This window comes from Lygodium microphyllum, chromosome 16 (genome assembly GCF_053477565.2).
Source record: "Lygodium microphyllum isolate KBCC chromosome 16, Lygodium_microphyllum_v1.1.10, whole genome shotgun sequence".
In the NCBI taxonomy this organism is placed as follows: domain Eukaryota; kingdom Viridiplantae; phylum Streptophyta; class Polypodiopsida; order Schizaeales; family Lygodiaceae; genus Lygodium; species Lygodium microphyllum.
The window spans coordinates 69,042,593-69,070,480 of record NC_141150.1 but is presented as its reverse complement, the minus strand read 5'-3'; the positions used below and the strand labels follow the sequence as shown (position 1 = coordinate 69,070,480).

General features: G+C 46.9%; 1 protein-coding gene across 1 annotated transcript in view; it reads left to right on the top strand.

Annotated features, from left to right (window-relative positions):
- LOC148022950 (FAD/NAD(P)-binding oxidoreductase family protein) overlaps nt 1–27,888 on the top strand; it is a 153,523-nt gene that overhangs the window by 101,721 nt on the left and 23,914 nt on the right. The window lies entirely within an intron of this gene.

Here is a 27,888-nt window from a genome sequence, read left to right as displayed (position 1 = left end):
AGTGTGGAAAACTGCTCAACACATCCAGACCAAAATATGACACTCCAGACATTCCACATCTCAGCTTATTAAATTGTATCCCAAACCGAGGATCTGTCAAATCCAAGGTAGTAGAATTAGTTTATGACTTCGTAGTATCCAAGATATAAAAATTTTGTTGAGATTACCCATCAGAACAGGTGGGCAAATAACGGTGCCAATGAGGCCATACAAGGAAAGGAAGTTGAATACAGGCAGGGAATCCACAAATTTAATCCTACATGAATGTATGAGCAATGCTGAAATGTGTGTCATCTTTGTACTGTAAAACAAAGGCTTCCTTTCCATCAAAGCTCTCTTATGTTACAAACTTGCAATAATAACAGCATTAAAAAAGCATGGTCTAGGAAATCTATATGCATACAGAACACTTGCCCGATAGACCTTGCAACCATCTTCCTACAGATGCAATAATAACAGCATTGAAAAATCATGGTATGGGAAATCTATATGCAACCATGCTTCTACAGATGCAATGGGTGCGTTAACTTGTTTGAAGTTAAGCTGCTAGCAAGTTCTGAATTGCTTTTGGGAGAAATCAAGAAATAAAGTATTAGTGAAAACACTCATTCAGCAAGGAGTACAGCTTGTAAAGCCTCACCACTATTGACAACAAGCTTGTACAACCATGATCATGACAAGTACTAGAGGAAATGAAAGACGACCTCAACATGCCTAGCCAAGGTATGAACAAGCAAGCTGTTTTCAATATTAGCGAGGAGGATGAAGATCTTTAGACTCTTTAAGTTATGTAAGATTGACGAGTTGAGTTGAAGAGTCTTGGATTGGCGAGTTTGTTTTGAGAGGTTGGGTTTGACAGCTTGACAAGTTGGGTTCGATAAGTTTTGATTAGAGAGTTCTTGTTGACAAGTTGGGATTGACGGTTTGGGCTAATGTTGACAAGTTTGATCTTGCCTTAGTAGTTCCAGTTGATGATTTTAGTTGACTTTTCCCATCAACAATTTTTTATTGGTAAGTCAATGTTGAACAATTTGGGCTGACGGTTTCACGTTGAGAAGTTTGTGTCAGCAGGTTTTCATGGACAGCTTGATCTTTTCAAGTTTCCTTTGGCGAGTTCCTACTAACAAGTTCCCTGGACAAAAGCATGTTGACATGTTTACTTTGACAAGACCCCGTTGACAAGTTCACAATATGTAGTCTGTAGAAAATCCACCTTTTACTATGTCTTCACCTTTACTGGAGGTGTTGTTTCTTTGATTGTCCAGGGTCCAAAAATCCATGGTCCTCTCTACTATCGAGGCTGTGTATGTTGCAACAATTGAGGCTTATAAGGAGGCTCTCTAGCTAGGCCGTCTTAGACCTTGGTATTATTGATGTGGCTAGGCTTTCTGGCTAGGTATTATTGATGTGGTCCATACATTGTATTTGGATTCTATGAGTGCTATCAAGTTACCATCTTCCATGCGAAGATGAAATACATTGAGATGTGTTACCGCTTCATCAGAGAGGTCATTGAGGATAGGCATTGATCCCATTCTATTTGAAAACATTATTGCTATGATGCTTAGCTGAATACAATTTCAGCACTAAAGCAAAGCTTGTGACCTTCAACCAGGTGCCTTGGACCCACCAATTTGAGGAAATTGATGGTATCCCGGTAATGGAACCTTGAAACCAGTCTTCCTTCTTGGAAAGGGTGGTCAAGACTTGATTATGCACTTAATTACAACAATCAAGAAATTCACAAAACTGGAAATACAAACTTTACCGTGCAATCTTGGACATTGGACAGTTTGTTGGCTCCAAAACTAGCGCCCCTTGTGGTATTTCTTTAATTTTTATTGCAAATGGATGAAGTACAGCTAAGATCCTCTAACCTCCTCCTCTAATCCAAGTGCCACTTCTCTCACCGCCACAATCCACACACAGACAAGGAGTACTGATTGATTGAGCCATTCAGCTTGGCTGATCCAAACATCCTAGGCCTCGACATAGACACCGACAACGCCTTCATAGGCGGATACAAGGGATTATTGCTTGGGGTAGAGCTAGGCCCTCCATACCTACATGAGATTGTACCATTTGGAGCTCATTGTTATTAGATAGAGGGGATTATTGCTTGGGCTAGAGCTAGGCCCTCCATACCCACATGAGATTGTACCATTTGGAGCTCATAAGGAAGTATATGTACAGCGGCCCATTGGTTTTGCAGTTGAGGGCTTGGAACACTTGGTCTGCAAGCTAAAAAAAGCTTTGTATGGTTTGAAACAAGCTCCTAGAGCTTGGTATGCAAAGATAGATGCTTGTTTGCTTAGCCAAGGGTTCATAAACAGCTCATCTGAGTCTACCCTTTACGTATGTAAAGAGGGGGAATCCATGCTGATCATTTGTCTTTATGTTGATGATCTCTTGCTTACAAGGACACATGATGATCAGATTTCAGCATTTAAACAATATTTGCAGCAAACTTTTGACATGTCAGACTTGGGGTCTTTGCATTATTGCTTGGGCATTCAGTTTATACATGATGCTAGAGATATTGGGTTATCACAATCAAGATACATTGGTAAACTTCTTGAGAAGATTGGCTTACAAGATTGCAAGCCAGTTTGTACACCAATTGAACCTGGACTTAAACTGTCATTACATGATGGCAGTGATTTGTTTGATATACACACATATGCTCCAGCAATTGGATGTCTTATTTACTTATGCAACACTAGGCCAAATATACAGTTTGCAGTTTCAGCCCTGAGCAGATATATGCATCAGCCACACATGTCACATTGGCAAGCTGTTAAGCGTGTCTTCCGTTACTTGCAAGGTACTAGATCTCTTGGATTGCTTTATGCCAAGGGGGGACCACTGCAGTTACATGCTTACAGTGATTCTAATTGGGCTGGTGATTATGATTCACGTTACTCCACTAGTGGCCATCGTTTCTTTCTTGGCTCGTCTTGCATATCTTGGCTTAGCAAGAAATAGTCCATTGTTGCGACATCGTCATGTGAAGCTGGATACAAGGCAGCTTTCACTACCATAGTTGAATGTGTATGGATTAGATGCTTGCTAGCTGATCTGGATGTATTTGTTACGGAGCCTACTCCTTTGTTCACTGACAGTCAGAGTGCCATTGCAGTGGCACGGAACCCAATGTTTCATGCACGCACAAAACACATTGAGATACATTATCACTTTGTCAGAGAGAGGCTACATGTAGGTGATATCAGCCTTGTCTATTGTCCTACCACCAGTAATGTAGCAGACATCTTCACCAAAGCTCTTCCTCGTGAAAGATTTGAAGCATTTCGCAATGCTTTAAATTTGATCTCCTTTGGTGGCGGATGATTCTTGTACTCTTGATCACTCTTCACTCCAGGGGGGTTTATTGGGTATTTCACTCACACCTCACTTACGCCTACGCTCACATAGGAGTGTCGGTGATCAGTAGTTTACACTCTTTCAGTCTATTGTATTGGGTATCGTGCTTCACTCTCTACTGTCTACTGGTTTTCTGTGCTGAGCTTCGATCCTGTCCTTCCTCACAGAGGCAAACAAGAAAGCAGAGCCTTAAAGGCATGAACCGGCCTATAAGTCAATTAGAAAACCAAGGGATAGTGATCTAACAAGACATAGTGTCATTCCACCCACATATCAATCACTGCTGGAAGAAAAGAATCGCTCTAACAAATGTATATCCTATCAAGTTTGGCCCAAGTATCTAGATACTAAAGAGAGTGATAAGTATATCCAGACTGTAAAGGATGCATCCAAGACCACACATCTTGTTTCAAAGACACAGCTGGCAGTGCATCCCAAGCCTAACGCTCAGGACCATCCATGACCGAGTAAGGTGAAGTCGCCTAATCCATAGATACGCATACATTAAAATCATCTATAATAAAACCTTGACGAGCCATGGAAAGGCAGTGCAAGTCATCCCAAATCTTACAGCGCTCCGGAGCAGTAGAAGAGCATACGCGCCCACTAGCCACAAAACCTTAGTCTCATATGTGATTTCCAGCATCAGAAATCTGTTGTGAGCATCCTGAGAAACCAAGTATGGTTGCAAGGAAGATCTAACAACCAATGTAACTCCAAATTTATTTGGAACTTGTCTACTAAAAAACATTGATAATCCTTATATACATAATAAGAACCTGGCAAAGTATGTTGTTTGTGCTCCACAACAAAAAAAACATTCCAATTACCAGCAAAAACAATTCTCCACAACCGATACTGCTTACTACCAAAAGAAATGCCTTTAACATTCCGTAAAGCAAGTCTCATGATAAACAAAAAGAGAGAGAACTACTAAATTACCGCTTTCCCTTTAACATCCATAGCTTTAGTAGCCTGAAATCTCTCTATCTCACTACGGATTACATCCACAAGATCCACCCTTTGCAAACTAGCACGAGAAGCACGAGAAGGAATTGTTGTTGTTGAGAACGGAAAACATATCAAGGAGGCAAAAGCCTCCCACGAGCATCAAAGTGCAAAGCAAAATCAAAAGGGCTTTTATCAACCACACCAACTGCAGGTACACATGAAGATTGAGGTTTCATGTAAAAACCTCTACCTCTACGTTGAAAAGTCTGAGTAACAAGATGAGGAGATGGGTGAGCAGGAGTGAAACAAGATTCCTGTTGAGCATTGTGTCTAACCACAATGACCCAGGAATCATCTTGAGGAGACAGATCCCGACTAGCTAAATGCGACTCACGCTCAATACCAACCCGGGAAACATCCTTATTTCCATTATCATGTCCATGTAGGCCAAGTGGCACAAGAGAAGCAACATCTTGCTGTTGAGTCAAAGACTTGGGATCACACTCTTGCATATCCATGTCAGGGTCCAAAGAACGCTGCAAAACGTGTGGGCTTCTATCACATTCATAAATAAAATGGCCCAATTGGCCACATCAAAAGCAATGTTTAGCAAATGTCGCCCATTTGAGCTCAAAACCAACGTCTGCAACCCAAGGACCTCAAAATGAATTTTAGTAGGCTGAGGTTTCCCAATGTCCCAAAGCATACAAGCCGTGTTCCTATTACGAGAGGCCAAACGGGGCTTCACTAACACCTCGCCAAGGGATCTCAAAACCAAAGGAAGAAATCTCCAAAAGATGTGCAGGAAAACTAACCACCTCCACCCAGATTGGGCATGCCTACATAAGAACCTCCCGAAACTCAGCCATAGGCCTCCACAAGACCATATGGACTAGCTAACCATCCAAAAACAAAGAAATACGCTGCATAATGTGAGCACTCACATCCAGAGTACAAAAAAGGACCTCAAAAAACCCCTTCGGTCCATCATAAATCTCTTCCACAAGAGGAGTCTGCACCTGCCCAAGAAAATCATCATGATGCACATCATCACTCACAAGCATGGACTGCAGCCAAGCGTGAATCCGAGCAATCAAAGGAGTCATGCCTGTAAAATAAAGGATGGCTGCCCTCTCATGAAAGGCAACAATCTGCTGTAAAACTAGCTTAGTTCCCATGATGGCAACCACATGATCCCCTTCTGGAAAAGAGCTCGCTTATTCGTCTATGAGCAAGAAACACAAATATCTTGCTAAGGCAAATCCAAAGCACACAAAACCAATTCATCAACTGTCATCTTACGGCGTTTTCCCATCTCATCCCCTTCCATCAACTGACCAGAATCCTCAGCCAAAGAGTCACCATCCAACTCAACCGATTCTTTCTCATCCGCATGCCCAATATGCTGGTCAAGAAAAGCCACATCAATACCACTTGACACCTGCATATTAACCATAATAAAAGCCCAACCTTTGTGAGTGTTGCGCGAAATAGCAAACGTGACAAGCACTGTTAGAGATAATTACTGCAGATCTACACATGATTGGAGCTCAAATTTGAAGGTCAAACAGTGAGTAACACCTTGTCTATTCACACACCCTAGGTCAAAAACAAGTCACTTTCACTATACACAACAGAAGAAGAGCAAAGCGCCATCACTGTACAAACGCCCTGCTCAGAATTTGGTCTAGATCCCAAATCATCTTGCTATAAACATGCAATCGGGTGACTATGGTTTTAATTGTCTTGATGTTTTTGCGAAGGATACATTATCGCCAACGGCAAATATGGTCCTCATCGTGATTACAACTTGGTTCTTTGCTTTTATCGCTTGCACACACACAGACTCTCTCTCTCTCTCTTTTTGTAAAAGGTAATTGTATTAGTTACGAAAAAAAGTACAAGTTTACTTGATTACAAGATACATGATGACACTAAGCCATCATGTGAAAAGATTCCAGTACTAATAGTTACAAAGTCATGGCAAAGACGCAGAGGAAATTGCCATATGCGAGGGACGTAAGTCCTCCCGAGAGAGCATGTCAGAATACTGGAGAAGATCTAGCTGCCAATACAAGAGACCCTTAAGCCTAGCAATATGCCGCTGAACGTTATAGGCGGAATCAAAAAGAAAAGCATTCCAAATGGTCCAGTTATGCCAACAGCCCCAATATCGAAGGAAGTGAAACACGAGCTTCATATGTGGCTGTGCCGGAGTGGGGTATTTGGGCTGCACAAAAACCCAATCAAAGGGGCGTAGCGAGATACCAACCACCGCTCGCCAAACAGCTGACAAGAATGACCAGATTTTCTTAGCGATGGGGCAAGAAATAAATCGGTGATGGGTGGATTCCACACTAGTGGTGCAAAAGAAAGAGTTGCCGTTGGAGATTCGTCGCTTGGAAAGAGCTGAAGCAAGCGGAAGACCACCAATCATCACCCTCCAGAGAAAAACCTTATATTTGAAGGGTGTCTTGTTCAACCAGCCCTCCATCACAGTTGCCCTCCACCATGACCGGGATTTACGCAATCCCCATAGAGTATTCGCTTTAGCAACCAGCCATTGATGATCTTTAATCAGAAGATGATACACCTGGTTAGCAGAAGCTTTGCCTAAATTCAGCCGGCCTTCAAAGTCCCAATCCTGCCAGGGATGATCCGAAGCAAGGCCAGGAAAGGGTTGTCTGCTCTTGAGCACCATCAAAAGCTGTTCCCATAAATGCCTATATCCACGAGGGATCCTGAAAAGCCTCCTAGCTGTACGAAACGATATTAGCACATTGCAACTGGCAAGGGTGGCATCCGCGACTGAAGTTAAGCCCAAACCAAATGTGCCATCCGGTTGAATTGTGGTCGAAGCTCATGTTTACCTTCCCATGAACGTAACCGCGAGACTGCCAGCAATTCCAGTTGAAAAAAATTAGTAGCTAAGCGATCCTCCGCTGGATGCCACTGAGCCTTCCGGAGAACCAGTTTCCAGGAACATACCAAATGGGTAAGCAGCGATGAAGAAGAACTGGAGAACCGCGAATCAGCATTAAGTACATGCCACCAAGAACTCTGGATTTGGGTATTGCCATGCAGAAGCCCATGATCTTCAAGGAAATAACGGGCTATAACGACCCACGGATGATAATCCGAGCACATGGCGCGGAAAAGAGACCAACGGAGTGCCAACATGTGAGTTTGGGCATCTAAAATAGCCCCTCCACCCATGCGTTTAGGGGTGCAGGCATGCGACCAAGAAATCCGGAAAATACCTGCATGCAAGGAATCCTTCTTCCATAGCATGAAGCGAATAGACTGAGTAAGAGCATTCAGAGTCGTAGTAGTCCAGGGCAGCAATGGCAAGAAATATGTGAGCATTGGCAACATAATTGTCTGGGCTACTTTGAAGCAAACATGGAAGGGCCAGGCCTGAGACTTCCAATACAGAAACTTAGCCGCCAGTTTCTGAGAAATCCACTGCAGAAGCTGCTTTGGGGGAACATCAACACCCAAAGGGTGCCCAAGTTGCCTGACAATGGAGCCATGAGGAACAACCATACTCTGCCAGTCCAATGACTGCAAATCCGACTCCGTGTAGCTGAGAATGGCTGATTTCAACGCATTGATGCGAAGGCTGGATGCCTGACCAAAGAGAGCCCAAACATCCAATGCTTTGCGAAGGTTATCCTTGTCCGCACGCAAAATCATAAAGCTGTCATCAGCCAAGGATTGACTAATGAAGTGCTGTCCAGAAGGAAGCGACAATCCAGCCAACTGAGTAGAAGCTGCCATATGAGATAACATCGAAAGAACTGGATGAGTCGCAAGGGCAAAGAAGAGAGGGCTCAAAGGGCACCCCTGTCTCACAGAGCGCGCAAGGACAAATGGCTCGGTAACGCCTCCATTCAGCATGACTCGCGAAGACACCGCAGCACTGATGGTGTAGATCAGACGAGACATTTGAGCGCCAAAGCCCATAGCAGACATAAGTTCAGCAACGAAAGACCAGTCCAAATAGTCAAAAGCCTTTTCCAGGTCCAATTGAATCAGTACGACCTCGTGATTAGAATGCCTTGCATAATCAATCGCCAGTTGCGCATTTAATACATTGTGCAGAATGTTTCGGCCCTTAATGAAACCATATTGGAGAGGGTACACAATGGCAGGGAGATGCATATGGAGCCAATTCTCCATTACTTTGGAAAAGATTTTATACATAGAAACCATCAAAGAAATTGGGCGCCAATGTTTCAACGTAGACGGCAAAGGAACCTTTGGAAGCAGTTTGATAAGTCCTTCTTTCCATGAGGAAGGCATGATCCCCGTTTCCCACACCTGCTGAAACAAAGCCTTCAATGGTTTCGCCAGTTGGGTAGCAAAAGCCTCAAAGAACTCATTGGTGAGACCATCCTAGCCAAGGCTTTTATCCTTGGGCAAGTGTAACAAAATGTCCATAACCTCCGCCTCACAAATATCCGACTCCATAGTAGCTTGCATGTCCTGCGGAACCTGATTGCGGACCAGGTCATAAAAAACCGAACGGGCCTGAGTCGTTTGGGCTGAAGGTGAAGAAGTGGAACCAAGAAGGTCGAGGAAATAATTTCTACACATGTGCACAATAGTCTGTGGATCAAGGACCAGGTGGCCTTCTACATCTTGGAGTTTAGTCATATTCTCTCGAGCAGGAGAGGCATGGAGAGCTCGAAAGAACTTATGAGTCTGACACGCACTATCTTGCAAAGTCTCCGTCAAATGTTGCAATTTGGCCTGGTGATACGATTTCAACTAAAACTCTTTAATAAGATCAGCCACTCGCATTGCAAGTGCTAGCAGAAATGCATTATCTGTAGTGTCCACCAGCAGAGAACGAACCAAAGCCAGCAGGTCCTCCGTTGCTTGTCGACGCCGCCGACAAAGAGAGGCATGATGGATCCCATACTGCCGAGCAACCCGTTGCACATTAGAGAGCAATCGTTCAAACGAAGCAGTGCCCTGAGAGAAGTCCAATAAGAATCTATCAATCAATTGCTGCATAAAGCCCTGAAAGATTGCATGCTTTGAATAAGACGAGTTGAAACGCAAAGGGAGTCTCTCCAAATATTGCTTAAAAGGTGCAATGGGTTGTGCAAGCAGCTCAAGCTGCAGAGGGAAATGGTCCGACAAGGCATATTGCTGCAACACTTTCATTTCGAGCATCTCAGGAAGGAAATCATCATTCTGTATGATGTGTATGCGGTCCAACCGCGACCATGTTGTTGCATATTGGGCAGAATGCAAAGTAAACCCTGTAGAAGACGGGTGTAGCCAGGACCAGAGATCTTGCTTAAGAACAGCAAGAGCCAACTCCACATATGACTTTCCGACGTGTCCATTACCAAATGCTTCGATGTGGACTGGGAAGAATCAACACACATATTGAAATCCCCCATCAAGAAGCCCCGTCTGCCAAGTGACAAAGAAGTTTGCAAAGTATGCCAAAGCTCCCGGCGAGATAAAGGATCATTCGGAGCATAGAGGCCAAGTAACCATAAGATCTCCCCTTCGAATAAAATTTCAATCACCAGAAAGCGGCCATGTACATCATTTTTAATAAGAACAAACTAATATTTTCCATGTACAATCATGAGCACACCCGAATAATGCATGGCCTGTGTCCCTGCATAGAACAAACGAAAGCCATGGCAATCCACAACTTTTCCGGCTTCTCCGTGACTCTTGTGCTCAACAACACACAAGACATCCCACTGATTCTCATGCAAAACAGTCCACATGGCATGTTGCTTGTGGCGAGAACAAATTCCTCGCACATTCCACGTGGCTATTTTCATATGTATTCAGAACAAAATCAAGTACGAGGCACAGCTTGCCTCGATTTGACTTTTTCTGCGAGAATGTCCAGAACTCCCTCATCCAAGAAATCCACCAACACGGCAAAAGAGTTCTAAGGACCAAATTTGGAGGTAGACGGCATATTTGCTGGCTTGGGGATGGAACGGGGATAATGACGATCCCACGGGGTAATGACATTGCCTTTGGTATCAAAAGCCAGCTTAGCTGGTGGACCTTTTGGACGATCCGAATATACTCTCCTAGTGGGCTGAGGACGGGGGGCAGAGGAAACCATAGCAGGAGTAGAGTGCTCTGAAGACAACATTTCTTTCCTGCGCATATAGGTACACATGGAATCTTGTGAGGCAGTAGGCACAGTATTCTCCATGCCAGCAACAACCCTGTTGCCTTTTTTTGCGCGTACTTCAACCCAGTCAGTGCCACAGGAATCCAAACCCGAAACCTGTTGTTTACCTTTATTCAAAACTTTAGGTGGGTGGATAGCATCCTGCGACGGAGCATCACACACCATATCTTCCATGGGCAGCGCAACATGCCCAGCGTCTGAAGTGTGTTGTTGCTCTGGGCATTCGGCCATAAAATGCCCCAATTATCCAGAGGAAAAGCAATGTCCTGCAAAATTGCCCCATTTCAAATGAAAGTGTAAAGGATGCATGCCAAAGCAATTGAGACGTAACCAAGCAGGCCTTTTCCTTGCAGTGTCCCATAGCATACACAACCGGTTGCAATTCATGGCCCTTAGACTTGGAGGAACCAGAACAGTGCCCACAGCGGCCATAGCGTCCTTCAACAATGGCCAATAGACAGCCGGACAATTTTCCACTTCAACCCACACAAGGCATTCACGTTGCAGCAGATGCTGAAAATTTGCCATTGGGCGCCATGGTACAACATGAACCAAACGGCGATCAAAAAACAAAGGCAGTTTAGACAGGAGAGCAGCACGGTGCGTCTCAGATTTCAACAGTACCTCAAAAAAACCCTGGGGCCCAACAAAAATCTCTTCAACACATTCCCCTTGTAGCAGACTGTGCAGCCACTGGCGAATACGGGAAAGCACTGGGATTCTACCAATGAAGAAGAGTATCACAGCGCGATCATAAAACACTGAAAAGGAGCGCAAGACAGTTTTCAGGTCCACAGTGGCTTCCAGAACATCTTCAGGTGGAGAGTCAGAAAAGACTTTCTGATTGTGTTGAACATAATCGCCAAGTAGAGTGTTGGCAAATTCCAGCAAATGCTCGGAGTCAACATCCTGAGAGTCCACAGAATCCGAAGCAACCTGAGCATAGGAACGATCCTGATGATTCATTGTCTCTTCCGAAGTATGATTTGTACGTTTGCCTGCAGGCTGGAGGTCAGGACCAGGAGGCATCTCTTTAGTGCACGGAACCATATCCTCAGGTTCCTCGGTATCAGAATCCGGACCAAGCGCTGCCACCGTTTGGTCTATAAAATCCAGATCCAGACCAGCCATATTGTATCACTGCGTATACCGGATAGAGGCCGAGTGAAGATCTCACGGGAGGCAGAAACGCGCAGGCCGCTCTTCCTCTCTCTTTTTTTCGTAATCTTCCTCTCTCTCTCTCTCTCTCTCTCTCTCTCTCTCTCTCTCTGTGTGTGTGTGTGTTGTCTGTCTCTGTGTACAGGCACAGATCAGCTCTTTGATGTGTGCAGGGTTGCATTCGCGTGCTACCGAGTGATGGCCCTCTTTCTCTAACTCGGCACAACAAACTGCACAGGGCAGACACCCACGGACAGCAGGTGCAGCAAGCCGTGCTCTCAGTACTGTGCTGTCTCCTTCCAAGGCTCGCGATAGGACAAAGCGCAGCTCTGCTCTACGTTGTATGTCAAAGGCGCCTCATAGGCCCGCAGGCATACAGTGCGCCATGGACAGCATCATGTTTGACGAAAAGCGACTGTGGTCGAAACCCTAAAATGCACAAAGAAGCAAGCAAGAGCAGGCTGCGGCTAAGCCTGCGCTCTGCGACCACAGGCTTCAGACGGCAGGCGTCAGTAAACCAGGCAGGGAGAGGCGGAACAGGCGGCCACAGACGAATACAGGCGAGTGGGTCGTCAGGCGGAGCAGGCAGGCGGTCGTCAGGCGGGTGGGTCTTCAGGCGCGCAGGCAATCGTCAAGCGGGCGGGTCTTCAGGTGCGCAGGCAGGCGTCAGGCAGGCGTGAGGCACGCAGGCAGGTGTCAGGCGGCAATCAGGCGTGCGGGCAGTCGTCAGGCGGCAGGCATCAGGTGGGTCTTCAGGCGGTAGGCTTCAGGCGCGCAGGTCTAGGCGACAGACTCTCTCTCTCTCTCTCTCTCTCTCTCTCTCTCTCTCTCTCTCTCTCGTAAAAGGTAATTATATTAATTACGAAAAAAAGGTACAAGTTTACATGATTACAAGATACACAAGGGCTCTAAGCCAACGTGTGGAAAATCCCACTACGAAGCCAGGAAAAAGTAACACACGTCATGGCAAAGACGCAGAGGAAATTGCCATATACCAGTGAAGTAAGTCCTCCCGAGGGAGCAAATCCGAGTGCCGAATGAGATCTATCTGCCAATGCAAGAGACCTTTAAGCCTAGCAATGTGTCTCGGTACATTAGAGGCCGAATCAAAAAGAAAGGCATTCCAAGTGGTCCAATTGTGCTAGCATCCCCAGTATCGAAAAAAGTGGAATAAGATCTTCATATGCAACTGTGGTGGTGTGGGGTATTTTGGGCGCACAAAAACCCAATCAAAAGGGGTTAGTGAGAACCCCACCACCGCGCGCCAAACCTGCGACAAGTGCGACCAGATATTCTTAGCGAGCGGGCAAGAAATAAATCAATGTCTGGCCGATTCCATAGTAGTGGTGCAGAAGAAACAATTGCCGTTTGAGATTTGACGCTTGGAAAGGGCCGAGGCAAGAGGAAGACCACCAATCATCACCCGCCAAAGAAAGACCTTACATTTGAAAGGTGTCTTATTCAACCAGCCCTCCATCACAGTTGCCTTCCACCATGATTGAGATTTCCGCAATCCCTATACAGTATTAGCTTTAACACCCAGCCATTGATGATCTTTAATGAGAAGATGATACACTTGATTAGCAGAGGCCTTTTCCAGACTCAACCGACCTGCAAGGGCCCAGTCCTGCCAAGGACGATCCACAGCAAGGGCAGGAAAGGGTTGCCTGCTCTGAAGCACTAACAGAAGTTGTTCCCATAAATCACGGTATCCACGCGGGATTCTGAAAAGTCTCCTGGCAGTACGAAACGATGTGAGGACATTACGACTTGCAAGGGTGACATCCGCAACTGAAGTCACACCCAAACGGGCCATGCGGTTGAATTTTGGTCCAAGCTCATGTTTTTCTTCCCATGAAAGTAATCTCGAGACCGCCAACAATTCCAGTTGAAAAGAGTTAGTATGCAAGCGGTCCTCCGCTGGATGCCAACGCGCTTTTTGGAGCACCACTTTCCAGGAGCCAACCAAATGCAGTAACAAAGAGGAGGACGGACTGGAAAACCGAGAGTCTGCATTAAGGACATGCCACCAGGAGCTCCGAAGTTGGGTATTGCCATGCCGAAGCCCGCTGTCCTCAAGAAAATAACGGGCTATAATGGCCCACGGGTGATGATCCACACACATGGCGCGAAAGAGAAACCAACGAAGTGCTAGCATATGAGTTTCGGCATCCAAAATAGCTCCACCACCCAGGCGTTTGGGGGTACATGTATGTGACCACGAAATCCATGAAATACCTGCGTGCAATGAATCCTTCTTCCATAACATAAAACGAATGGGGCGAGTGAGAGCCTTCAAAGTAGTAGGAGTCCATGGCAGCAATGGCAAGAAATATGTGAGCATTGGTAGCATAATTGTTTGAGCCACTTTGAGGCGGACATGGAAGGGGCACGCTTGCGACTTCCAATACATAAACTTAGCTGCCAGTTTTTGTGAAATCCACTCCAGTAAACATCAACACCCAACAGGTACCCAAGGTGCTTGACAATGGAACCACGGGGAACCAGCCCAATGACTATAAATCAGACTCCGTGCAACTGAGAATGGCTGATTTGAAGGCATTGATACGAAGACCAGAAGCATGACCAAAGAGCGTTCAAACATCTAATGCCTTGCGAATGTTGTCCTTGTCCGCACGCAAAATCATAAAGCTATCATCAGCCAAAGATTGGCTAATGAAGTGCTATCCCAAAGGAAGAGACAATCCGGCCAGCTGAGTAGAGGCTGCCATTGAAGATAACATTGAAAGAACCGGGTGGGTCGCTAGGGCAAAGAAGAGAGGACTCAAAGGGCAACCCTGTCTCACCAACGTGCAAGGACAAATGGCTCTGTAAACCCACCATTGAGCATAACTCGCGAAGAAGCCGCAGCACTAATGGTGTAGATCAATCAGGACATCCGATTACCAAAACCCATCGCAGACATAAGTTCTGCAATGAAAGACCAGTCTAAATAGTCAAAGGCCTTTTCCAGATCCAATTGAATCAATACCACTTCTTGACTAGAGTGCCTGGCATAGTCAATAGCCATTTGCACATTTAAGATATTATGCAGAATGTTGCGGCCCTTAATGAAACCATATTGAAGAGGATGCACAATAGTTGGAAGGTGCTTGTGGAGCCGATTCGCCAGCACTTTCGAAAAGATTTTATACATCGAACCCATCAAAGAAATTGGTCTCCAATGTTGCAACATTGACGGTGAAGGAACCTTTGGAAGCAATTTGATAAGGCCTTCTTTCCATGAGGGCATGACCCCTGTTTCCCAAACCTGTTGAAACATAGCCGCCAATGGCTTCACCAGTTGGGTAGCCGAGCTCTCAAAGAATTCATTGGTGAGACCATCCCAACCAGGACTTTTATCCTTAGGTAGGTGTAACAAAACATCCATAACCTCCTCCTCACAAATGTCTACCTCCAAAGTAGTTTGCATATCGAGTGGAACCTGATGGCGGACCAAATCATAGAAGAGAGAGCATGCATGCGTAACCTGGTCAAAAGGCGACGGAGAAGAACCAAGAAGATCCAGAAAATAATTCCTGCACATATTGACAATGGTCTGCGGATCAGTGACCATTCGACCTTCTGAATCCTGGAGTTTAGTCATATTTTCTCAAGCCGGAGAAGCTTGCAAGGCGCGAAAGAACTTGTGAGTCTGACAAGCACTATCTTGCAAATTGTTAGTCAAGTTGTGCAGTTTGGCCTGCTGATAAGATTTCAACTGAAATTCTTTAATAAGACCAATCACACGTTGCACCAGAGATAGCAGAAATTCATCATCTGGGGAGTCCACCAGCAGTGAACGAACCAAAGCCATAAGTCCTCCGCTGCGTGTCGACGCCTCCGACAAATAGAGGCATGATGGATCCCATACTGCCGAGCAACCCGCTGCACATTAGAGAGCAGACGTTCAAAGAAAGCCAAGCCCTCAGAGGCGAAGTCCACTAAAAACCTCTCAATCAATTGCTGCATATAGCCCTGAAAGATTGGATGCTTCAAATAAGACGAGTTGAAGCGTAAAGGCAGTCTATCCAGCAACTGCATAAAAGGTGCAATGGATTGTGCAAGTATCTCAAGCTGGAGAGGGAAATGGTCCGACAAGGCATATTGCTGCAAGACTTTCATTTCTAGCATCTCAGGAAGAAAATCATCATCTTGCATGATATACATTCGGTCCAGCCGCGACCATGTAGTTGCATATTGTGCGGAATGGAAAGTAAACCCTGTAGAAGAAGGGTGGAGCCAAGACTATAGATCTTGCTTAAGTACCTTAAGAGCAAAGGCATTCCACACCCGGCTTTCCGGAGCATCCATCACCGAATGCCCTAAAGTGGACTGAGAAGAGTCAACACTCATATTGAAATCCCCCATCAAAAAACCCTTTCTGCCAAGTGACATGGAGCTCTATAAAGTCTTCCAAAGATCCCGTCGAGATGAGGGGTCATTCGGAGCATAGAGGCCCAGCAACCATATGATCTCTCCTTCAAATAAAACTTCGATTACCACGAAGCGGCCCTGTACATCATTTTTAATAAGAACACGCTGGTATTTCTCATGGACAATCATAAGCATGCCAGAATAGTGCATAGCATGTGTTCCTACATAAAACAAGCGAAACCCATGGCAATCCACAACTTTTCCTACTTCACTGTGGCTCTTGTGCTCAACCGCACACAAGACATCCCACTGATTCTCATGCAAGACAATCCACATGGCATGTTGCTTATGGCGAGAACAAATGCCTCACACATTCCACGTGGCTATCTTCATATATCTTTAAAAAAGAAATCAGGAACGAGGCACCGCTTGCCTCGATTTAACCTTGTCTGCTAGAATGTCAAGGACACCTTTATCCAGAAAATCAGCTAACACTGCAAAAGAATTTTGACGGCCCGCTTTAGAGGTAGATGGAATATCCACTGTCTTGGGAGTGGAACGGGGATAACGACGATCCCAGGGTGTAATCACATTACCTCTATTATCAAACGCCAACTTAGCAGGTGGGCCCTTTGGACCATCTGAATATACTTTCCTCGTAGACTAATTACGGGAAGCAGAAGGAACCATAGTACGCGCAACATGCTGTGAAGAGACCATTTCTTTCCTGCGCATACACGTGCGCATGGAATCCTGTGAAACATTAGGCCTAGAATCCACCAGGCCAGTGTCCAACTTTTTACCTTTTTTGGGACATGCCTCTAGCCAATCATTGCTACGGGAATCCAAACCCAGGACCTGTTAATTACCTTTATCCAAAATATTAGGTGGCTGGATGGCCTCCTGTGACGGGGCATCAAGCACCATGTCCTCCATAGGCAGCACAACATGCGCATCATCTGAAGACGGTTGCCTCTCTAGGCATTCGGCCATAAAATGCCCCAATTTTCCACACGAAAAGCAGTGTCCGGCAAAGTTGCCCCATTTCAAGCGAAAGTGCAAAGGATGCATGCCAGAGCAATTAAGGCAAAGCCACGCAGGCCTTTTCTTGGCCGTGTCCTATAACATACACAAACGGTTTCGGTTCATGGCCCTTAGGCTCGGGGGAACCAGCACCGTTCCCACAACGGCCATGGCATCCTTTAACAATGGCCAATAAACAACCGGACAATTTTTCACTTCAACCCACACCAGGCATTCACGTTGAAGCAGGCGCTGAAAGTCTGCCATAGGGCGCCATGGCACAACATGGACCAAGCGGCGATCAAAGAACAATGGCAGTTTGGACAGGAGCTCCGTCCGATGCTTCTCCGATTTCAGCAGCACCTCATAGAAGCCTCGGGGCCCAACAAAGATCTCCTCAACACACTCCCCTTGTAGTAAATGGTGCAGCCACTGGCGAATATGGGAAAGCATTGGGATCCTACCAGTGAAGAAGAGTATAACCGCACAGTCATAAAACACCGAAAAAGAGCGCAAGACAGTTTTCGAATCCACCGTGGCCTCCAGAACTTCTTCAGTTCCTGAGTCAGAAAAAGCTTCATGATTATACTGGATATAATCGCCAAGCAAAGTATTGGCAAACTCCAGCAAGTGCTCCTAGTCAATCTCCTATGACTCCACTGAATCAGAGGCAACCTGCACATAGGAACGTTCCTAATGATCCATTGTCTCTTCGGAAGTATGCTTGGAGCGTTTGCCCGCAGGCGGAAGGTCAGAACCAAGAGGCATCTCCTCTATGCAAGGAACCATATCCTCCGGTTCCTCTGTATCAGATTTCGGACCAAGGACTGCCACCGTCTGGTCGATAAAAGCCATATCCAGCCCAGCCATGCTTCTGTCCTCTCTCTTTGTTTCTCACTCGCTTGCTCTCTCATTGGCGCTCACACACACACACACACACACACTCTCTCTCTCTCTCTCTCTCTCTCTCTCTCTCTCTCTCTCTCTCTGTGTACAGGAGCAGATCAGCTCTCTGATCTGCGCAGGGTTGCAGTCACGTGCTGCCAGGTCAGGGTTCCCTGTCTCTATTGCTGCCCAACAAGATGCACAGGGCAGGCACCCGCAGGCAGACGCCGTGCAGATGACTGACAGGGCAGCAAACGAAAGGCGTTCAGTCTTTAGGCGTCGACGGGGCAACAGGGCGTTGCACGCTGACGCAGAGGAAACGACCACAAGCGGCTCAGGCGGGCAGTCGTCAGGCGAGTAGGATCAGGCAGGCATAGGCGAACACGGGCGGAACAGGGGGGCAATCTCCAGGCGTCGACGGTGCGCTCTGACAAGGCGCGCAAGTCTACGCAACAGCAGGGGCAGGGCGCGCAGGTCAAGGTGATGGTAGGACTAGGTGACGGCAGGTCTAGGTGACGGCAGGAGCAAGGCGCATAGGTCGAGGCGACGGCAGGGGCCAGACGGGCGCCTCTCTCTCTCTCTCTCTCTCTCTCTCTCTCTCTCTTTTTTTTTCGTAAAAGGTAATTGTATTAATTACGAAAAAAATACAAGACTACTTGATTACAAGATACATGACGACAGTCTACGTCATCATGTGAAGAGGTTCTAAGTGCTACAAGTTACAACTTCATGGCAAAGATGCAGAGGAAATTGCCCTATGCCAGGGGCGTAAGTCCTCCCTAGAGAGCAAATCAGAATGCCGGAGAAGATCCAACTGCCAATACAAGAGGCCCTTAAGCCTAGCAATATGCCGCTGAATATTATAGGCGGAGTCAAAAAGAAAAGCATTCCGGACGGTCCAGTTATGCCAGCAGCCCCAATATCGAAGAAAATGATACACGAGCTTCATATGTGGCTGTGCAGGAGCGGGGTATTTGGGCTGACCGAAAACCCAATCAAAGGGGCGCAGGGTGGAACCAACCACTCCCTGCCAGACAGCCGACATAAATAACCAGACTTTCTTTGCGATGGGGCAAGAAATAAATCGGTGGCGGGCAGATTCCACAGCAGTGGTGCAAAAGAAACAGTGGCCATTGGAGATTCGTCGCTTGGAGAGAGCCGAAGCAAGCGGAAGACCACCAACCATCATTCGCCAAAGAAAAACTTTACATTTGAAGGGTGTCTTGTTCAACCAGCCCGCCATGACAGTTTCCCTCCACCATGACCGGGATTTACGTAATCCCCATAAAGCATTCACTTTGGTGACGAGCCATTGATGATCTTTAATCAGAATATGATACACTTGGTTAGCAGAGGCTTTGCTTAAAGTCAGCCGGCCTTGTAGGTCCCAATCCTGCCAGGGATGATCTGAAGCAAGGGCAGGAAAGGGTTGTCTGCACTGGAGCACCCTCAAAAGCTGTTCCCATAAAGGCCTGTAACCACGAGGGATCCTGAAAAGCCGCCTGGCTGTACGAAAAGATATAAGCACATTACGACTGGCAAGGGTGGCATCCGCAACGGAAGACAAACCCAAACGGGCCATCCGGTTGAATTGTGGTCTGAGGTCCTGTTTACCTTCCCATGCAAGTAAACGGGAAACTGCCAGCAACTCCAATTGAAAAGAATTAGCAGCCAAGCGATCCTCCGCTGGATGCCACTGGGCCTTCTGGAGGACGTGTTTCCAAGAACACACCAAATGAGTGAGCAGCAACGAAGAAGAGCTGGAGAACCGCGAATCAGCATTAAGAACATGCCACCAAGAACTCCGGATCTGGGTATTGCCATGTTGAAGCCCCTGGCCCTCAAGGAAATAACGGGCTATATCGACCCATGGATGATGATCCGAGCACATGGCGCGGAAAAGCGACCAACGGAGTGCCTGCATGTGAGTTTGGGCATCTAAAATAGCTCCGCCACCCATGCGTTTAGGAGTGCACGCATGCGACCAAGAGATCCAAGAAATACCTGCATGCAATGAGTCTTTCTTCCATAGCATGAAACGAATGGACTGAGTAAGAGCATTGAGAGTCGTAGTAGTCCAGGGCAACAATGGTAAGAAATATGTGAGCATTGGCAACATAATAGTCTGGGCCACTTTGAGACGAACATGGAAAGGCCAGGCTTGAGATTTCCAATACATAAACTTAGCCACCATTTTCTGAGAAATCCACTGCAGCAGTTGCTTTGGGGGAACATCCACACCCAAAGGGTACCCAAGGTGCCTGACGATGGAGCCACGAGGAACAACCAGACCCTGCCAGTCCAAGGAGTGCAAATCGGACTCCGTGCAGCTGAGAATGGCTGATTTGAGTGCGTTGATGCGAAGGCCGGACGCCTGACCAAAAAGGGCCCAAACATCCAAGGCTCTTCGAAGGTTATCCCTGTCCGCACGCAAAATCATAAAAGTATCATCCGCCAGGGATTGGCCAATGAAGTGCTATCCTGTGGGAAGTGACAGTCCTGCCAACTGAGAAGAGGCTGCCATATGAGATAACATCGAAAGAACTGGATGTGTGGCAAGGGCAAAAAATAGAGGGCTCAAAGGGCATCCTTGCCGGATAGAGCGGGCAAGGACAACGGGCTCAGTAACACCTCCGTTCAGCATGACCCGCGAAGACGCTGCAGTGCTGATAGTGTATATGAGACTAGACATCCGCGGACCAAAGCCCATAGCAGACATAAGTTCAGCAACGAAGGACCAGTCTAGATAGTCAAAAGCCTTTTCCAGGTCCAGTTGAATCAGTACGACTTCCTGATTGGAATGCCTGGCATAATCAATTGCCAGTTGAGCATTCAATACATTGTGCAGGATATTTCGGCCCTTAATAAAACCATACTGTAGAGGGTGCACAATGGCCGGGAGATGCTTATGGAGCCGATTCGCCATTACTTTGGAAAAGATTTTGTATATTGAGCCCATCAAAGAAATTGGGCGCCACTGTGTCAACTTAGATGGCGAAGGAACTTTTGGAAGCAGTTTAATGAGGCCTTCTTTCCATGAGGAAGGCATGATCCCCGTTTCCCACACCTGCTGGAACAAGGCCTGCAAAGGTTTCACCAGTTGGGTAGCAAAAGCTTCAAAGAACTCATTAGTGAGACCATCCCAACCCGGGCTTTTATCCTTGGGTAAGTGTAACAAGACGTCCATAACCTCTGCCTCGCAAATATCGGACTCCATAGTAGTTTGCATGTCCTGCGGAAGCTGATTACGGACCAGGTCATAAAAAGCCGAACGGGCCTGAGTAATTTGGGCCGAAGGGGGAGAGGTGGAACCGAGAAGGTCATGGAAATAATTTCTGCACATATGCACAATAGTCTGCGGATCCAGGATAAGGTGGCCTTCTACATCCTCCAGTCTGGTCATATTTTCTCGAGCAGGAGAGGCATGGAGCGCTCGAAAGAACTTATGGGTCTGACATGCACTATCTTGCAAAGTTTCCGTCAGATGTTGCAATTTGGCCTGCTGATATGATTTTAACTGGAAAGCTTTAATAAGATCAGCCACCCGCATGTCTAGTGCAAGCAGAAATGCATCATCCGGAGTGTCGACCAGCAGAGAACGAACCAAAGCCAGCAGATTCTCTACTGCCTTGCGACGCTGTCGACAAAGAGAGGCATGATAAATCCCATACTGTCGAGCAATCCGTTGTACATTAGAGAGCAATCTTTCAAAAGACGCAGTGCCCTGAGAAGAGAAGTCCAAGAGAAATCGGTCAATCAATTGCTGCATATAGCCCTGAAAGAGTGCATGCTTCAGGTAAGATGAGTTGAAGCGCAAAGGGAGTCGGTCCAGAAATCGCTTGAAAGGTGCAATGGGTTGTGCATGCAGCTCAAGCTGCAGAGGGAAATGGTCTGACAAAGCATATTGCTGCAACACTTTGATGTCAAGCATCTCAGGAAGAAAGTCATCATTCTGCATGATATACATACGATCCAGTCGTGACCATGTTGTTGCATACTGAGCCGAATGGAAAGTAAACCCTGTAGAAGACGGGTGTAGCCAGGACCAAAGATCTTGCTTAAGAACAGAAAGAGCCAACTCATGCCACATACGACTTTCAGGAGCGTCCATCACCGAATGCTCCGATGTGGACTGGGAAGAATCCACACACATATTAAAATCCCCCATGAAGAAGCCTCGTCTACCAAGTGACAAGGAGGTCTGCAAAGTCTGCCAAAGCTCCCGACGAGATAACGAATCATTCGGAGCATAGAGGCCGAGTAACCATAAGATCTCCCCTTGGAATAAAATTTCAATCACCAAAAAGCGGCCATGAACATCATTTTTAATAAGCATAGGCTGATATTTGTCATGTACAATCATGAGCACCCCCGAATAATGCATGGCCTTAGTCCCTGCATAGAACAGTCGAAAGCCATTGCAATCCACTACTTTTCCGGCTTCACCGTGACTCTTGTGCTCAACAGCGCACAGGACATCCCACTGATTTTCGTGCAATACCGCCCACATGGCATGTTGTTTGTGGCGAGAACAAATGCCTCGCACATTCCACGTGGCTATTTTCATGTGTAGTTAAAACCAAATCATGTACGAGGCACCGCTTGCCTTGATTTGACCTTGTCAGCAAGAATGTCCAGGACTCCCTCGTCCAAGAAATCCGCCAACACAGCAAAAGAGTTCTGAGGACCAGATTTGGAAGTAGACGGCATATCTGCTGGCTTGGGGTTGAAGCAGGGGTAACGACGGTCCCATGGGGTAATGACATTACCTCTGGCATCAAACGCCAGCTTAGCAGGGGGACCCTTTGGACGATCTGAATACATTTTCCTGGCAGGCTGATGACGTGGGGCAGAGGAAACCATAGCAGGGGCAGCGCGCTCAGAAGACAACATTTCCTTCCGGCGCATATATGTACGCATGGAATCTTGTGAGGGAGTAGACACAGTATTTTCCATGCCAGCAACAACCCTGTTGCCTTTTTTTGCTCGTACTTCCACCCAATCAGTGGCACAGGAATCTAGACCCGAAAGCTGTTGTTTACCTTTAGCCTGAACTTGGGGCTGGTGGATAGTATCCAGTGACGGGGCATCACACACCATATCTTCCGTGGGCAGCGCTGCATGGCCAACATCGGAGGTATGTTGCTGTTCCGGGCATTCAGCCATGAAATGCCCCAACTGTCCACAGGAAAAGCAATGCCCTGCGAAATTGCCCCATTTCAATCGAAAGTGTAACGGATGCATGCCCGAGCAATTAAGGCGCAACCAAGCAGGCCTTTTTCTTGCAGTGTCCCATAGCATACACAAGCGGTTGCGATTCACTGTCCGGAGACTGGGAGGGACGAGAACAGTGCCCACCGCGGCCATAGCATCCTTCAAGAGTGGCCAATAAACAGCCGGGCAATTTTCCACTTCTACCCATACAGGGCATTCACGTTGCAGCAGACGTTGGAAATCTGCCATTGGACGCCATGGAACCACATGAACCAACCGGCGTTCAAAAAATAAAGGCAGTTTAGACAGGAGAGCAGCACGGTGCGTCTCTGATTTCAACAGAACCTCAAAAAACCCCCGGGAGCCAACAAAAATCTCTTCAACACATTCCCCTTGGAGCAGACTGTGCAGCCACTGGCGAATACGGGAAAGCAGGGGGACTCGACCAGTGAAGAAGAGTATCACAGCGCGATCATAAAATACTGAAAAGGAGCGCAGGACAGTTTTTGGGTCCACGGTGGCGTCTAGAACATCTTCAGGCGCTGAGTCGGAAAAGGCTTCCTGATTATGTTGAACGTAATCGCCAAGCAACGTGTTGGCATATTCCAGCAAATGCTCCCAGTCAACATCCTGGGAGTCCACAGGATCCGAGGCAACCTGAGCATACGAACGATCCTGAGGAACACCTATCTCTTCCGGAGTATGCTTGGGACGTTTACCCGCAGGCTGAATATCAGGACCAGGGGGCATCTCTTCATTGCACGGAACCATGTCCTCAGGTTCCTCGGCATCAGAATCCGGGCCAAGTGCTGCCACTGTTTGGTCGATGAAATCCAGATCCAAACCAGCCATCGTATGACAATTTGATCTTGAAGGAGGACTGACCCTGTCTCTCTCCCGCTCTCTCTCTCGCCCGCTGGTCTGTACAGATGCGCTGTCCAGGGGTGTATTCTGCAAAGACAGCTAATAAAAGCTGAGCTGTACCTGGCACCGTGCAGGGGCGGAAGGTCGACGGGACAGGCTGAGGTGCCGGGCAGGAATCCGTGGAGGTCAAGGGACAGGGCAGCAAGGGCGACCGTGGACAGGGCGTTTAAAGCAGGGCGTCAGAGGCGGTGGTGGACAGGGCGCCAAGCGAAGAAGGCGGCGGCAGGCGTAGGGCGTGAAGAACAGGTCGCGATGGATGTCGTTAGCGGCGCAAGGAACAAGCACAAAGAAGGTCGAGGAGGCACAGGACTGCAGGCGACTGGGCGGAACGCGAGCAGCAACTGGGCACGTCAGCGACTGGGCGGGACGTCACGCCGGGCAGCAACAGGGCGGAACACGGGCGCTTCGAGGGAGAGGGACACGACTTCACGCTGCGACAGCGCAGATGAAGGGGACAAGCGGGCGCGCAGGATCAGGCGAGGGCAGGACGGCGCGACGCAGGGACGTCATCGTCAGATCTCGCCTCTCTCTCCCACAAGACTCTCTCTCTCTCTCTCTCTCTCTCTCTCTCTCTCTCTCTCTCTCTCTCTCTCTCTCTCTCTCTCTCTCTCTCTCTCTCGTAATGGATGTTATATTTATAAAGTACTAAACAACAAAAGAGTTACAAACGTCATGGCAAAGACGCAGAGGAAATTGCAATATGCCAGGGAAGCAAGTCCTCCCGAGGGAGTAAGTCAAAGTGCCGAATGAGATCTATCTGCCAATGCAAGAGACCTTTAAGCCTCGTAATATGTCCCTGAGTATTAGAGGCTGAATCAAAAAGAAAGGCATTCCGAGTGGTCCAATTGTGCTAGCAGCCCTAGTATCTAAGAAAGTGAAACAAGATCATCATATGCGATTGTGCCGGTGTGGGGTATTTGGGCCGTACAAAAACCCAATCAAAAGGGCTTAGCGAGAAACCAACCATTACTTGCCAAACTGGTGACAAGAGTGACCAGATATTCTTAGCGCGAGGGCAAGAAATAAATCGATGACGGGCCATTCCACACTGGTGGTGCAAAAGAAACAATTGCCGTTGGAGATTGGACGCTTGGAAAGGGCCGAGGCAAGGGGAAGACCACCAATCATCACCCTCCAAAGAAAGACCTTGCATTTGAAAGGTGTCTTGTTCAACCAGCCCTCCATCACAGTTGCCTTCCACCATGACTGAGATTTCCGCAATCCCCATACAGTATTAGCTTTAGTAACCAGCCATTGATGATCTTTAATCAGAAGATGATACGCCTGGTTAGCTGAGGCCTTTTCCAAATTCAGCCGACCTGCAAGGTACCAGTCCTGCCAGGGACGATCCGAAGCAAGGGCAGGAAAGGGTTGTTTGCTCTGGAGTACAAGCAAAAAGTTGTTCCCATAAATCACGGTATCCACGAGGGATCCCTAAAAGCCTCCTGGCTGTACAAAACGATATCAACACATTGCAACTGGCAAGGGTGGCATCTCCAACTGAAGTCAAGCCCAAACGTGCTATGCGGTTAAATTTTGGTCTGAGCTCATGTTTGCATTCCCAAGAAAGTAATCGCGAGGCTGCCAACAATTCTAGTTGAAAAGAGTTAGTATCTAAGCGGTCCTCCGCTGGATGCCACTGAGCCTTCTGGAGAACCAATTTCCAGGAACATACCAAATGAGCAAGCAAGGATAAAGGACTAGAAAACTGAGAGTCTGTATTAAGAACATGCCACCAGGACCTCCGAATTTGGGTATTACCATGCACAAGCCTGTGATCCTCAAGAAAATAACGGGCTATAAAGATCCACGAGTGATGATCCAAGCACATGGCACGAAAAAGAGACCAATGAAGTGCCAATATATGAGTTTTGGCATCCAAAATAGCCCCACCACCCATGCGTTTGGGGGTACATGCATGCGACCAAGAAATCCATGAAATGCCTGCATGGAAGGAGTCCTTCCATAACATGAAACGAATGTACTGAGTAAGAGCATTCAATGTAGTAGTAGTCCAAGGCAGCAATGGCAAGAAATATGTGATCATTGGCAACATAATTGTCTGAGCCACATTGAGACGAACATGGAAGGGCCAAGCCTACAACTTCCAATACAGAAACTTAGCTGCTAGTTTCTGTGAAATCCACTCTAGTAGTTGCTTTGGCCGAACATCAACACCCAAAGGGTACCCAAGTTGCCTGACAATGGAACCACGGGAAACAACCATTCCCTGCCAGTCCAATGACTGCAAATCTGACTCCGTGCAACTGAGAATGGCTGATTTCAAAGCATTGATACGAAGACCAGAAGCATGACCAAAGAGCGTCCAAACATCTAATGCTTTGCAAAGATTGTCCTTGTCCGCACGCAAAATCATAAAGCTGTCATCAGCCAAGGATTGACTAATGAAGTGTTGTCCAAAAGGAAGAGACAATCTAGCCAAGTGAGTAGAAGCTGCCATATGAGATAACATTGAAAGAATCGAATGAGTCGCAAGGGCAAAGAAGAGAGGACTCAAAGGGCAGCCCTGTCTCACAGAGTGTGCAAGGACAAATGGCTCGGTAACACCACCATTTAGCATAACTCGCGAAGAAGCCGTGGCACTAATGGTGTAGATCAAACGGGACATCCGAGTACCAAAGCCCATAGTAGACATAAGTTCTGCAATGAAAGACCAGTCTAAATAATCAAAAGCCTTTTCCAGGTTCAATTGAATCAATACCACCTCCTGATTAGAGTGCCTTGCATAGTCAATAGCCATTTGTACATTTAAGACATTATACAGAATGTTTCGGCCCTTAATCAAACCATATTGAAGAGGATGCACAATGGCAGGAAGATGCTTATGGAGCCGATTCGCCATCACTTTGGAAAAGATTTTATACATGGAACCCATCAAAGAAATTGGTCGCCAATGTTTCAACATTGATGGCGAAGGAACTTTTGGAAGCAGTTTGATGAGACCTTCTTTCCATGAGGAAGGCATGAACCCCGTTTCCCAAACCTGCTGAAACATAGCTGTCAATGGTTTCACCAGTTGGGTAGCAAAAACCTCAAAGAATTCATTGGTGAGACTATCCCAACTGGGACTTTTATCCTTGGGCAAGTGTAACAAAACATCCATAACCTCCGCCTCACAAATATATGTCTCCAAAGTAGTTTGCATGTCATGTAGAACCTGATTGCGGACCAAATCATGGAAGACTGAGCGAGCATGAGTAACGTGGTCAGAAGGTGACGGAGAAGAACCAAGAAGATCTAGAAAATAATTCCTGCACATATTGACAATAGTCTGAGGATCAATGACCATTCGACCTTTTGAATCCTAGAGTCTAGTCATATTCTCTCGAGCAGGAGATGCATGTAGAGCTCAAAAGAACTTATGAGTCTGACAAGCACTATCTTGCAAAATTCTCAGTCAAATTTTGCAATTTGGCCTGTTGATAAGATTTCAACTGAAACTCTTTAATAAGATCAGCCAAACGCATCGCCAGTGGTAGCAGAAATACATCATCTGGAGTCTCCACCTGTAGAGAACGAACCAAAGCCAGTAAGTTCTCCGCTGCTTGTCGACGCCGCCAACAAAGAGAGGCATGATGGAACCCATACTGCCGAGCAACCCGTTGCACATTAGAGAGCAATCGTTCAAAAGAAGCATTGCCCTCAGAGAAGAAGTCCAATAAAAATCTATCAATCAATTGCTGCATATAGCCCTGAAAGATTGAATGCATCAAATAAGACGAGTTGAAACGCAAAGGGAGTCTATCAAGAAATTGCTTAAAAGATGCAAT